A 16,063-nucleotide genomic window follows, 5' to 3' on the forward strand; every position below is an offset into this window, starting at 1 on the left:
GAAAATCTTAACATCCTGAGAATTGAAATGCATGAAAAAATAGATTTAAAATACAACTATTTGAAGGAAGAAATTTCCATGATCAGAGCTGATCTGACAACCATAAATATCTCTCTGACATCCATAAACTCCGCAATTGAAACCATAACACAAAGAGTGGACCATATGGAATCCAGAATCTCTCTCCTGGACGATGAAGCAGCTGACAACAACCAGAAAATGACCACACTCCAAGAAACGGTGAAGCTTCAGGGCAGACTAATCCAGGAACTAATGGACAAAGACAAGAGATATAATCTGCACATAATTGGAATAGAAGAAGGAGCCGAATACCAGAGCAGAGGGCTTAAACATGTTTTCAATAAAGTTATTGCAGAAAACTTCCCCAATCTCACAGGGGACCCCATCCAGGTAACCGAAGCCTATAGGACACCTGACAGGCCAGACCCCAGAAAAGCCACCCCAAGGCACATAATATTCAAGACTTCAGACCTCAAGATTAAAGAGCAAATTCTGAATTCAGCCAAAGTGAAGAAAGAAATTTTCTAAAATGGGAAGAGGATTTGAATAACAGCTGACTTATCCACACAAACTTACCAAGCACGAAGTTACCAAGCACGAAGTGAGTGGAAGAACACCATCCAAACACTTCAGACTAACAATATGCAACCTCGGATCAAATATCCAGCGAAATTGGAGTTCACATTTGAAGGGAAAACCAGATCTTTCCACACCAAAGAGGAGCTAAAAGAGTATGTGAATAAAAAACCAGCCCTACAGCGAATTCTAAGAGGGGAGCCCCACCCAACAGAGATCATACAAGACACACAGACAGAATCAGAAAGAAACTACAATAGCCAAAGTCCAACAGAAAGAACAGCTCACTAAAGACAAGAAAAAAAAAGAGGAAAAAACAGCCCAACAATTAAATGGAAGGAGAAAAAACACCCTTATCCTTGATCTCTTTAAATATAAATGGTTTAAACTCTCTGATAAAGAGGAGCAGACTGGCAGAATGGATTCGCAAACAAAAAGTTGACATCTGCTGTCTAAAAGAGACCCACCTTACAGCAAGTGACAAAAACAGGTTCCAAATGAAAGGATGGAGCAAGATCTACCAAGCAAATGCACTTACCAAAATGGCAGGTGTAGCCATTCTGATCTCAGACAAGCTGGACTTTTCATTAAAATCAACTCAAAAAGACAAAGAAGGACAATACCTATTAATACAAGGAAAAATCCAGAATCAAGACATCACGGTGATAAATGTATACTCACCGAACAAAAGAGGCCCTACATATGTCAAGTAAATTCTCACAGAACTACAGAACAAGATAGATGCAAACACAATCATAGTGGGTGACCTTAATACCCTACTCTGTCCAAGAGACAGATCCAACACCCAGAGGATTAGCAAGGGAGCTGAGGACCTAAGTAACACCATTTCCAAAATGGATCTGACAGACCTATAAAGAATCTTCCACCCTACAGAGACCCAATACACCTTCTTTTCAGCAGCCCATGGATCATATTCCAAAATAGACCACGTCATAGCCCACACAAAGAACCTCAGCAAATACAAAAATATTGACGTCATCCCATGTATTATATCTGATCACAGTGGATTAAAGGTAACCCTCAACAACAAAGGATACCACAGAGCCTATACACACTCTTGGAGGGTAAACCCCACACTGTTATCCAACACTTGGGCCACAGACCAAATTAAAGATGAAATCAACGAATTCATAAGCCACAATGACAATGAAAACACATCACAAAGAAACCTATGAGACACAGCTAAGGCAGTACTGAGGGGCAAGATCATTGCCCTCAGCACTCACATTAAAAGAATGGAAGCAGAGTAGGTGAATAACCTCACGATGAAACTAAAACAACTGGAGAAACAAGAAATGACAGAATCTAAAACGACAAGGAGGGGAGAGATCACAAAGATTAAAGAAGAGTTAAATCTGATTGAAAATAGAAAGACCATTCAACAAGTAAATAAGACTAAAAGCTGGTTCTTTGAGAAAATAAAATTGACAGACCCCTTGCAAGACTTACAAAAAAAAGAAGAGAAGAGACTCATATGCATAAAATCAAGGACTCCACCGGAAAAATTACAACAAGTACACACGATATTCAAACAATCATAAGGAGCTATTTCCAAAACCTCTACTCAGCAAAAAACAATAATTTTACAGAAATGGAACAATTCTTAGAGAAGTACAAACTGCCCAAACTGAACCAAAAGAAATAAATCAACTAAATAAACCAATAACTTACAGTGAGATACAGGAGGTAATTAAGAACCTCCCAACAAAGAAAAGCCCAGGCCCAGATGGATTCACCAATGAATTCTACAAAACCTTTAGTGATGAGCTAATACCAATACTCCTCAAACTCTTCCATGAAATAGAAACAGAGGGAGAAATCCCAAACTCATTCTACGAAGCCAATATCATACTCATTCACAAACCAGGCAAAGATCCAACAAAATAAGAGAACTACAGACCAATATCACTAATGAACACAGATGCAAAGCTCCTCAATAAAATATTAGCTAACAGGATCCAGAAACTGATCAAGAAAATCATACATCATGACCAAGTAGGCTTCATCCCACAGTCACAAGGATGGTTCAACATCCGTAAATCAATCAACGTAATTCACCACATAAACAGATCTAAAATTACGAATTACATTGTTATCTCAGTCGATGCCCAAAAAGCCTTTGACAAAATACAACATCCATAACTATTAAACGCTTTGGAGAGAACAGGAATAGATGGAACATTCCTCAGAACAATTAAAGCCATATACAACAGACCAACTGCTAATATCATATTAAATGGAGAGAAACTTAAATCATTCCCCCTAAACTCAGGAACAAGACAAGGATGCCCACTCTCCCCACTTCTGTTCAACATAGTGCTGGAATCCCTAGCCATAGCAATAAGGCAAGAGGAGGACATCAAAGGGATCCACATCAGCAAGGAAGAAATCAAGTTATTCCTATTCGCAGATGACAAGATCTTATATCTGAAGGACCCAAAAAACTCAGTCCCCAAACTCCTACTCCTAATAAACCAATTTGGCAAAGTAGCAGGATACAAAACCAATCCACAAAAGTCAGCAGCTTTTCTGTACACCAGCAATAGATAAACAGAACATGAAATTATGGAAACAATTCCATTTACAGTAGCTAACAAAAGAATAAAGTACCTAGGGATCAACTTAACCAAGGATGTGACGGACCTATTTAGTGAAAACTATAAACATCTAATAAAGGGAAATCAAAGAAGACACAAGGAGATGGAAAGACCTCCCGTGCTCATGGGTAGGCAGAATCAATATAGTGAAAATGGCCATATTGCCCAAATTGTTATACAAATTCAATGCAATCCCTATCAAAATCCCAGCCACATTCTTCACTGAAATAGAGAAAACAATCAATAAATTCATTTGGAACAGCAAAAAACCTAGAATAGCCAAAGCAATTCTAGGCAAAAAAAAAGCAGTGCAGGAGGTATCACAATACTAGACTTCAAGCTCTACTACAAGGCCATCATAACAAAAACAGCATGGTATTGTTATAAAAACAGATCGGAAGACCAATGGATTAGAATTGAAGACCCAGAAATAAAACCACACTCTTACAGCCAACTGATATTCGACAAAGGAGCTAAAGACATACAATGGAATAAACATAGCCTCTTCAACTACTGGTGCTGGGAGAACTGGGCAGCCATATGCAGAAAACTCAAAGTAGACCCAAGCCTATCACCATGCACCAAGATCAACTCAAAATGGATCAAGGACCTCAATATCAGACCTGAGTCCTTGAAATTACTGAAGGACAGAGTAGGAAAGACGCTAGAACTTATAGGCACAGGAAGGAACTTCCTGAATATAGTCCCAGGGGCACAACAAATAGGGGAAAGACTCGACAAATGGGACTACTACAAATTAAAAAGTTTCTGCACAGCTAAGGACATAGCCACCAAAATAGAAAGACAGCCAACGATATGGGAAAGGATATTTACCAGCACAGCAACAAAGGCCTGATATCTGTCATCTACAGAGAACTAAAAAAAACTAAGCCCCTCCAAGCCCAATAAACCTATTAGGAAATGGGCAAAGGAGCTAAAGAGAGACTTCACAAGAGAAGATATAACAATGGCAAAGAAACACATGAGGAAATGCTCAACATCCCTGGTAGTAAAGGAAATGCAAACAAAAACCCTGAGATACCACCTCACCCCAGTTAGAATGGCCTATACTCTGAACTCAGGAAACAACAAATGCTGGAGGGGCTGTGGGGAAAGAGGAACCCTTCTCCATTGTTGGTGGGAGTGCAAATTAGTACAACCACTTTGGAGAACAGTATGGAGGTTTCTCAAAAAGCTCAATATAGACCTACCTTATGACCCAGCCATACCACTCCTAGGCATCTATCCTAAACAGCAAGTACCAAGATATCAAAAAGACATTTGTACTTCCATATTTATCGTGGCACAATTCACAATAGCCAAAATATGGAAACAACCCAGATGCCCCTCCACAGACGAATGGATCCAAAAAATAAGGTACTTATACACAATGGAATACTACATAGCGATTAGGAATGGTGAAATATTGTTATTCTCAGGGAAATGATCAGAACTTGAACAAATAATGTTGAGCAAGACAAGCCTAGAACACAGAAAACAAAGGGGCATGATCTCCCTGATATATGACTTTTAACAAAGGGAGACGGAGACACAGTAGAGACCAAGTCTGTGCAACCAAAACCTGCTTGTCAAATAGTATTCCCCACAGGATTGGGGCAGAGACCCAACAGTATGTAACTAAAACCAAATGATTACTCAACCTATAAAGGTCAAAAATTGACCTCTCAGGGGAATACAATAGCTCAAAAGCTAGGTATGTACGTTCATATAAGACTACTGCCGACACATGGTCTAACGTGTATCCGAGGCAGGCACTCTTGCCGCTAGGCTATATCCCCAGCCCCTATGTTCTTGATACATTGTATATTGTATGTCTACCTGACCTAGAGAAGAGATACAAAAACAGGACGTAAGATATCACAAGAAATGTACACACTGCCCTACTATGTAACTGTACCCTTTTTGCACAACACCTTGTCAAAAAATTTGTGTTCAATTAATAAACAAATAAATTAATAAAAAATAAATAAGATAAATGAGGTAAAATGTTTTATTTTTTTAATTATGTGACTAAAACCATATTTTCATGGGATTTAGTACCCTTTTCATCTATAAAAAAATTTCTTAGAGAGTAATATATGAAGAAAGAAATTTATTGAGTTCCCAGTTTGGGAGGCTGAATATCCTAGAATGTAGATTCAGCCGCCTGTGACAGACCCCCAGATTGTATCATACTGCCACAGGTGGTAGCTATCACAACAGGAAGAGATTGCATAGTAAGACAAGAATTTAGGAGAGGCTGGGAAGTGGGCAGCTTTGCATTTGTACAATAGCATATAATTCTCTCGTAAGAATTAACCAGGTTTCCCTGAAAATAACACCAATTCCTTCCAAGGGCAGCACTCTCACTCAACTACTTCCCACTATGACCCATCTTAAAGGCTCCTAATCACTCCCAACATCAACATACCGGAAGACCCAGAACTTCATATATTCACATCTGTGACTATTTCTGAATCATATTCAAACTATAGCAGTGTTCGGGGAGGACTCAATGGAACCAACTGAAAGACAAAAATTTTCAAATCTAAGGGGCTTATCTTACCTCAGAAATTATTACAATAAAAACAATGAACATAAAACAAGGTTTTGCTCCATGCTTAGTATTGTAAGACACATTCTGCATTTTTAATATGATTTCCCTCATTGGTAATAATTAGTACACATCTAGGATAGTCCTAAAAGAAGATAACAATAGCTCAATAGCTATGTACATATGAACATATAAGATGATGCTAAGAGAAATGAACTCTAAGTTATGGAATAAGTGGTTTATTATTGTTATTGTTATATTCAAGGTACCATGTGAAATTATGCCATTTTCTTCCCCATGGTATTATATCGGATGTCACTGTAACTGATTTTGGTACCCTGGGTATTGTACTTACGTGTGTTGGAACTAGGGAAGAGAAGGGGAACATCAAAATGGAAAAACAAAGGGTAAAAGGCAAACCAATGCAACAGCAATACTTACGTAACTATATGCTGTAAACGAACTGGACAACTTAGGGGGAGAGAATTGGGGAGGGAGGAAGGTAGGAGAAAAATGAAGGAGATAACAAGTTTGATAAGAAATGTACTCCCTGCCTTATGAAACTGTAACCTCTCTGTATATCACTTTGACAATAAGTCAATTAAAATAATATGGTTAAACTTCTATAATTGCTTTATAAGTTCATATTATTTCTATATTTTCCCTTTTAAACATCAAATGTTTAAAGTAGCATTTTGGTGCAGGGAAAACAAATTGTTTAAATTATGGATACTACCAACAATGATGAATTTTGTACTAAATATTAAAAGAGCTACTGGAACATTATTAGCTAGTTCTTTGCCATGAAAAAACAAACAAACAAGAGGGTTTTTGACTATTGAAGAAAGTGATCAATCTACATACAAGACAAGAGGTTATCTATTTGGGGAGGGGCAGGGTGAACAAATTCAGCAGTGACACTCACTAGAGTTTATGTTGAAACTGAAGTGTACAACTTGTGAGGGTGGGGGATTGACAGAGATGAGCTCAGAGAAAGCAAGATTAGAGGTGACACCCTTCAAAATGAAATGTACTATTTACCTGATTCACATAACTGAAACGCATTCTGAACAAATATTTAAAAAGAAGGTGATTAGGGTCTTAGTAAAATTCTTGGCTATTCTGTTTCACGTGAGGTTACTCTGCATTAGGTACTTGTGGAAAAGATGGAACCTCACTAGTGAGCTGTGTTTTTGTTACCCTGAAGGGTCAGAAAGTCGAATTCAGCACTTCCAGATGAAAATTGGGGGAAGAAGCAGTATAAAACAGAGTGTAAAGCTTCATAATCTGCTAGTAAAACTCATTTAAATTCTTCTTTATTCCTGAAAAAAAAGAAATATGGTAAGTTTTCTGTTTCCTGTTTCCAAGGAGAGACATTGTTTGTAGTGAGAATACTTGCTGAGTTAGAGGAGTTGCCAAGTTTGAATGGTTTGGTAAATACTTCAGGTATCACCAAATATTGAAAAAAGCAAGAAATCTTAGAGCGTGGTTCTCTGTATACCAGAATAGAAAGGCACACCAAATTCAGAAAGCCTATGATCTATCATGTATGATGTCTAAATGACAAACAAAAATTACTAAGTATGTGTATTTTTGCTTTCATTTAGATTATACAAATCTTTGTGAGAACAGCAATTCAGTGCTGGAAATCTACATAAACTACATATCATCTTGTTTTTAAGTGGATATAGAGATTAGTTCTCATATAAACTGGACTCCAGATGGTAACTTCTGAGGATCATGTACAAAAGCACAAAAGAAATAATTCAAACAATAATTTTAAAACATCTTATAAATGAAATGAAGATTAGTGTGGAAAGTTTGGAGCATCAATAAGGAGTAAAGTGAGCACTAGATTACCATACCTATCCAATAAGTACCTACAACTTTCCCACTGTAAACTTTACTGTTCAGAAGCATAATTTTGGCCATAAACCTACTGAAACACTCTGTCTTAAAGTTGTGGCTATCAAGATCAATAGATGGGAAATAAAATAATTTTAAACTATAAACTAAAATTTAATGAAATACAATGAACTCTCAGCCAACACTTTTTTTGGTGGATGATTCACAGTTCATATGTCAAACTAATATGTCATACATATGTGTCCATAAAAAATGAGACTTATGTAAAACTGGTCCTTTCATTTCTCTAAGGTTTGGTAAATGCTTTACTTTCCTATTTGTCATTGTATTTTGCTGATAATTTTGACCTTGTTTTGTTGCACATTAGCACATTTGTCTTTACTTCAAGGTTTTTGGTCATCAAGAAAGAAGACTAATGTTTCACTAGAAAAATAAATAGACAATGCATGCCATGAAATAATATAAAATTTATATCACTACAATTTTTATTGTTCCAGTCTCTTCCTACCTCTCCATTGCTCCACAGCCATGGGATGAATGTGGCTGGGCCACAGGCCCAAAAGCAACCTGAGGCTAAAACCTCCAAAAAGGAAATCCAAATACACTTCTTCTGTGTTCATTTCCCCGTGCAATACTGCTAGACAAGTACTTGGACCACACCTCCAGTCATTTTAATTTTTTAAAATTTATTTATTAATTAAACTTTGTTGACAAGGTGTTGTGCAAAAGGGGTACAGTTACATAATAGGGCAGTGAGTACATTTCTTGTGATATCTTACACCCTCGTTTTTCTTTCCCTTCCCTAGATCAGGTAGGCATATACACAATATACAGTGTACCAAAAACATATACACTAGCCATGTGGCATATGCCAAAGGAAATTCACCTAGAACTTTAAATATAATGTCAACAATAGAGTTTGCTTATCCTTGTCTTATATGATCATACATACATAGCTTTGAGCTATTGTGATCCACTGAGAGATCTATTTTAGACCTTTTTATGTTTAGTAGTTGGTTTTAGTTCCATAATATAAGGTCACTGACCCAAACCTATGGGAAATACCATTTCCCTGATATGCATCTACTTACTTCCATTGTACGTGTAGTTCCTAAATGAGCTTTTATCTCTCTTACCTCACCACAAAGCAGATTCTTTTGAGGAGTTTCCAGTACATTATCCATTCCACGAACTACTTACCTTAACAAGCTACAGCTGTTCTTATTCTGGGATTAGAAATGATGAAATATTGGTATTCGCAGGGAAATGGTCAGAACTTGAACAAATAATTCAGCGAGTCAAGCCTTTAACACAGAAAACAAAGGGGCATGGTCTCCTTGATATATGACTGTAAAGGTAGGGGGAGGGGGAACAGTAGAAACCAGGTCTGTGGAACAAAAACTTCTTGTCAAATGTGATGTGGCTTCGTGTGTGGTGTTCATCGATGCCAGTGAGCTTTGTATGGTTGCCAGATCAGCTCTCATTGTGGTAATTTCTTCTTTTAATGAGTTGTGTTTTGAATCTATTTCTTTGTGCATTTTGTGTTTTTCAGGATGTTAAGGTCTTCTTTAACAGAGGAGTAGACTGTATCCATTTTTGCTTTTCTTTCTTGATTTCCTCAAGGTCCTCCTAGACTTCCATTCTAAGCTCCTGTAACTGTTTTCTGAATTTGGTCCTGAGGCTTTCAATCATTTCTTCTATCTTAGTCTCAGTTGTTTTTTTATTCTCCATCTCCTCCTCGGCCGTACTAGTTTTTGGAGCTGGTGAGTTTGGTTGACCTTTCATGAAATGTGTAATATTTCTTTGTGATTTACGCATCTGGATATCTGCACCTGTAGCCTACTTGTGTGCTTTTGCATGGGGTTGGGCAGAGATCCTCCTGCTGGAGGCCTAGCACACTGAACCATGTTGGTCCTCTGAGGGGCACGTGCGTGTGCACTCTAGTGCTTCTTTTGGGGTGCTCTGCCCTGGCTTGTTGGAGGGTGCTTGTGCCCTCTCGCAAATCTACTGTGCGGGTGGTATACATGGTCCCCAGCAGGTTCCAGTGTCTGGGTGTGGGTTGGTGCCCACAGACACTCTGCACCTCCACTGTGAGGAGGGCATGTGCTTGGGCCCAGGTGACCGGGCTGGGCTGGTATTGCACAGCAGCAAGCTTGTGACTGTTGTTCAAAAATTCCGGGTGGACCAGGGTGCCTCAGGTGGTGTTCAAATGCCTAGCAGTCCTCGGATCCCTGCTGGGGTGGGGGGGCCTGGTGAGGACAGATTTAGGCTCCCCAGCTTTGGCTTTGGGGGACACTGGCCTAAGGTGTCTCCCAGTCACTTTGTTGGGTGCTGCTCCACCCGCTGCTGCTAGCTCCTGTGTTTTCCCAGGAGCTGCAGGGTCCTAGAGCTAACAGATATTGGGCTCTTTTGTTCCCTCGGGGTAGGGAGGGGGAGGGAGAGAACTCTAACTTCTTTGTCCCCTTGTGATGAGCTCTACATGAGGTTTCAGGTCTCTGCTATAGCTGATCTCCTGTTTGGGGTTGGGGGGCAATGGGGAAATTACTGGTACTGGATCGTGTGTGTGTGTCCAGCGCTGCTGTGAGCTTTTTCCGGATGAGTTGTGGTGATCAATCATTTGGCAGTGACATTCCAGCTCTCCCCATCCAGCTCTCCCCGTCTTTGCCATCTGGTTCCCCTGCTGTTGTTGTCTGGTCCCAGTCTTTCCGGTCCTGTGCCTCCAGTCTGAGCCACTGTCTGTCTCGGTCTGGTCTGTGCTTGGTGTGGGGCTGGTGGAGCTCTTGCTATCTGGGAGTTGCTTTTGAGATGGAGTCTTGCTAATTTTGTTAGATCTGGCCTGGAACTTCCTGATCCTCCTACCTCTGCCTCCCAAGTAGCTGGGATTGCAATCATCCATCACCAAGCCCAGGCTTAACTTCTTGTGATATAAATTTTTGAGTATCTTTTACACAAAGCTAACACAGCTACATTAATACTGCTTCTTCTTAAAATAAGTGATCATTAAGAATTTACCTCTTGCAAGCCACCAATCCAGCCTTTGCCGAAATTCATTACTTTCATCATAGACTTAATTTCTAAGATCTCAGTCTTCTCAGAATCTTCCTTTTAATCTGGTTGTGTTCTTGTTTGAAGGATGAAACAATTTTCTACCTCTGCTGGGGGACTAAAGGGATGTGTTACATCCCTCTGTTTTCCTCAGTTTCCTTTGGCTGTTGTTTGTTTCTACACAGCTTTAATGATGAAGGCTTTCTTCAAATTTCTGCTGAATCCTTGCACCTTGTATATTTCAACCTCAGGCATCTTGAGTGGGAGAAGGGCTTGGGTGTCCAAAGGTGGGCTCAAAAGAGAAGGGCCCATTTATATCCTGTAACTATACTGCAGTGTCCACACAAACAGAGTTTAACTGAAGGAAGGCATGTGGCTTCAGTAATCTGGGACATTCTGGGGTCCATCTGATTTATTATCATCAATGAGCTGCTTACTTACATGCATATAACCTTTAAAAAAAACTAAAAAAGAGGAAATTAAGGCAGAACTTAGGAAATGGAAAAATCTCTCATGCTCCTGGATTGGGAGGATTAACATTGTCAAAATGGCAATATTGCCAAAGGCTATCTACAAATTCAATGCAATACCTATTAATACCCCAACCCCATTTTTTAATGAACTAGAGGAAGCAATCCAGAAATTTATATGGAACAATAAAACACCCAGAGTAGCAAAAACAGTCCTAAGTAGAAAGAACAGTGCTGGAGGAATTTCAATACCAAACTTCAAGCTGTATTATAAAGCTATAGTAATAAAAACAGCTTGGTACTGGCACCAGAACAGGCCTGAGGATCAATGGAACAAAGCTGCAAACACAGAAATGAACCCACAGACCTATGGCTACATAAGCTTTGATAAAGGAGTTAAAAAGTAGAATAGAAGAAAGACAACCTCTTCAAAAAATAGTGCTGGCAAAATTGGTTCAACATTCATAACAAAATAAAACTAGATCCTTATATATCACTCAGCATCAAAATCAACTCCAAATGGATCAAAGACCTCAAAGTAAAATCAGATACCCTGAAAACACTATAAGAAGGTGTAGGAGAAACACTTGGGCTCCTTGGCACAGGACGAAGCTTCCTTAATGAAGGCCCAGAAACACAACATATCAAAGAAAGATTGGACAAATGGGACTGTATCAAACTGAAGAACTTCTGCAGGGCAAAGGACATAGCTTACAAGATAAATAGAAAGTCCACAGATTGGGAGAAGATCTTACTGGCCATACAACAGAAAAAGGCCTCATATGTAAAATATATACAGAACTAAAAAAATTAAATTCCTCCAAAACAAATCCTCAAAGAACCAACGCCTCCCTCCCCCCCTCAACAAATGGGCTAAATACCTAAGAAGAAACGAGAATGGCCAAGAGACATATCAAAAAGTGCTCTACATCACTGGCCATAAAAGAAATGCAAATCAAAACAACATTGAGGTTCCACCTCACCCGGGGAAGAATGTTCATTATCAGGAAAACTAATAACAAATGCTGGAGGGGATATGGCCAAAAGGGAAACCTACTACATTGTTGGTGGGAATGTAAATTTGTTCAACCATTCTGGAAAGAGACATGGAGGTTCCGCAGAAGGCTAAACATAGAGCTCTCCTACAACCTAACAGCCCCACTCTTGGGCATATATCTACCCAAAAGATTACAAACAAGACCATATTAAATCCACCAGAACAACTGTGCTCATTGCAGCACAATTTGTCATTGCTAAAATATGAAACCAACCCAGATTCCCCCTCAGTAGGTGAGTGGATCAAGAAAATGTGGTACATACACAATAGAATTCTGTCTTTATCAGAAATAATGAAAGTGCCCCATTCATCAGGAAATGGAAGGACTTGGATAAAATTATACTAAGTGAAGTGAGCCAAACCCAAAGAAACATGGACTCTGTAATTTCCCTCATAGGGAATAATTAGTTCATGTCTAGTATAGTCCTAGCAGAAGATCACAATAGCTTAATAGCTATGCCCATATGAACACATAAGATGATGCTAAGCAAATGAACTACAAGTTATGGAAACAAGTGCTATATCATTGTTGTAGTTATTTTCAACATGCCCTATGAAACTCCACCTCCTTTTTAATCTTGTATTACCTTCTTTTGGTTTTACTCCTGCTATCACTGTAACTGATCTTAGTACCCTGGATACGGTATATACGTGTATTGGAACTAGGGAAGGGAAAGGGAATACAAAAATCTAGAGACAAAGGACAAAAAGACAAACCATTGCAACATCATACTTGTAAAACCATTTGGTGTAAACCAACTGTAGAACTCAGGGTGGGGGGGATGGCGAGGAGGGAGGAGGGGGAAAATGAGGGAGGAGGTAACAATTTAGATAAGAAATGTACTTGCCTCACATATGAAACTGTATCCCCTCTGTACTTTACTTTGACATTAAAGAAGAAAAAAAATGCTTTATTGGTATAATGTATTCTCAGTATCTGTTTCAAGACTTCAATATCTTATCATCATCATTTAAGTTTCAATTCTTTCCTCACCTAGCATTTATAGAATAGTTTGATCATACTGATTAAATTTCACTGACAGGTCCACATTTTTCTGTCTCTTTATTCCTATACAGTTTTATTAGCATCCTTTCTGAGATTAATTTTCATAGTTTATTTAAAAACTTATCCACTTGAATACTACTTTAAAACATTTTCCATATCTCTCTACATTGATTATTAACAAAACTACAGCCTTGGTTGACTTTTTTCTATTTAGAACTAGGCCTCGGATGGCATAAGGCAATGCTGACCAGGTACACAAAATAAGCAAACTTGACTGGTCTTAAGTGAGTACTTTGACATCTTGGCATTTTGACTACCCTTTTTTATTTTATTCATTTTTTTTCTGCTTGCCAAAGTGTCTTTTCAACTCACATGACACTTCAAAAATACTCATCTTGTTTAGACATTTTTTTTCTTCTTTGCCAGTGCTGGGGCTTGAACACTGGGCCTTAGCTCTGTCTCTGAGCTCTTTTTTTCTCAAAGCTATCACTCCTCCACTTCTGCCAGGGTACCACTTCTAGCTTTTTTTGTGATTTAATTGGAGATAAGAGTCTCATAGAAAAACCTGCCCAGACTGGCTTCAAACTGCGCTCCTCAGATCTTAGCCTCTTGAGTAGCTAGGATTACAAGGTACCCATCTTCTTCTCTACATTTTAGCTAATAATTTCATCTCTTTTCAAGGAGGAAATGGAATTCACTTAAGGCAGTATCATTGTACAGTTCAATCCAATTACAATGAAACCTATCTCCCCTTTCACAAAAACTAGACATGTTTTCTGCTCGCGTTCTATTTCTGGGAAGAAGAAACAAATACTGGTTTTCTCTACTGAAATTTATCATTTCTCACCAATACAAATGTAACTCCTGCATTATCAATTCCCTCTTCTTACAAAATAGTTTCCATTACCCATGCAGCCATCCTTCAGTATTGAGAGAATTATTCCAGGATCCCTTTGGAGATACTTAAATATACAAACAGTATTTGCTACTAACTTATACACATCCTTACATATTTTCAGTCACCTCTAAATTATTCATACCTATTGTAATAGAAACGTTATGTAAAATGATGGTTTACATCATTGCTCAGGAAAGAAAAAAGAATATCTGTTCATACTTAGTATGGATACAAGGATTTTCCCCAAATATTTCTAATCCATGATTAGTTGAATCTCACTATGGGGAACCTAGAGATACAGAGGAATATCCACAGTGTATTTTCTCCCATCTTTAAAATAATTCCTTTGTTCTCATAGCACTTTCCAACGGCAGCTGTAAATGAGGGCATCTGGAGATTATGTAACCACAAAGTAGATTTCCTTAAAAAGAGTAAATTATTTTCAGTTAGATACCTAGATATATTGCTTGCATAAAGATAAGTATATGTGAATTTGTTATAAATTGATTTCAACTTTTAATGTAGCTGTTGGTTTCATGATTTGATTTCATATTGGTAGAATCAGGTAATGAATAAAAAGTATAGGCTGATAATGAGAGAGAAAGTAGTGATCAGAATTTAAAAACCAACAATTTGAACTGGATAAAAATTAATCACATTTTTTTCTTCTTTTATCAAATAAATATCTCTTTTCCACAAGATGAGACTCAGAAAGCATGCAATTCAGTTCTCTGAAGCTTTATCCTTTCTGGAAGAAAAATAATGCTGATCATTCTCCCTTCTTACAGAAAGTTCTAAAGAATCGATTATTTTGTGTCTGAACTTAAGGCTATTGCACCTTATCTGGGAAACCCATCAGGAACTTTATATTGAATTCCCAAGTAGTTAGAGAATTACTATTACTTAATCTTCTGAAACAGCCTTGGCTATTTTTCTTTTCAGCATATGTCATGCTAATAAATAGCTAACAATTTAACTGGAAAAAGTCTCTGATTACTAGTATAGAATTATTCTGTACCAATAATTCACTGCTGAACCTTTGCATATGGTTTTCCATTTAAGCAGCACAGCCAATTTAGTCATACATTATAGATTACTGAGGATTCCTGAACTACTCAATAATGCTGACTGAATGCACAGAATGTGAATGTGAGAAATAGTCAAGCAACATGTCAAAATCACATTAAAGTAATTCACAGCATTGGAAGCAATCTTTAACTCAGTGACACTTATATTAATACCTTAAAATAGCACATATACACAAGGCACAAAACATAAAATAGACCAATGAGCTTCCACTACCTGGACAGTTTTATGTATGAACTCCACAAGGAGAACACAAATGTTAAAGTGGAAATTAAAACTATAATAGTCAAATTCTGAACCATAACCACAAACAAAATAAGTGTCTTTCAGAATTAAATAGTTTAGTAAAATATGTCTTTATCTGAACAGGCTTTAAGAAGACATCGTTTTTAATTTAGAATCTATCAAGAGTTTGGATCCCTGCCTCCCTTACAGATTCCCTGAAGAGCCAAAGGCAAATCAATTAATCATTTGAAATCTCTATTCTTCATGTAAGAAAAAGAAGTAAGAGGTGATAATAAGGCATAAATTAATATAAAATAACATGCAACCACCATTGTTACATAATTGAGAAGCATTTGCTTTGAGTTGGGTTAAAAGATCTCATTTCTCCATAGGCTATGCCATGTGAAATTTACTTTAGAATTAAAACTTTACCATTTTGAACAAATATATAGTTTTATATTCAATTCATATAGCTGGAGAATTAGTTAATATATGATAAAAACCTACATTTGTTAATACTGCTGGATCTATTATATCAAGCTATCTGACATTCATTTTAGCCATGCAGTTGTTGATTTCTATGAATTAAAATATCCAGGACCACTCAGAGGCACAGTAATTGTGTTTGCATTTATTACAGA

The sequence above is a fragment of the Perognathus longimembris genome, chromosome 12 (assembly GCF_023159225.1).
Source record: "Perognathus longimembris pacificus isolate PPM17 chromosome 12, ASM2315922v1, whole genome shotgun sequence".
Classification (NCBI taxonomy): Eukaryota; Metazoa; Chordata; class Mammalia; order Rodentia; family Heteromyidae; genus Perognathus; species Perognathus longimembris.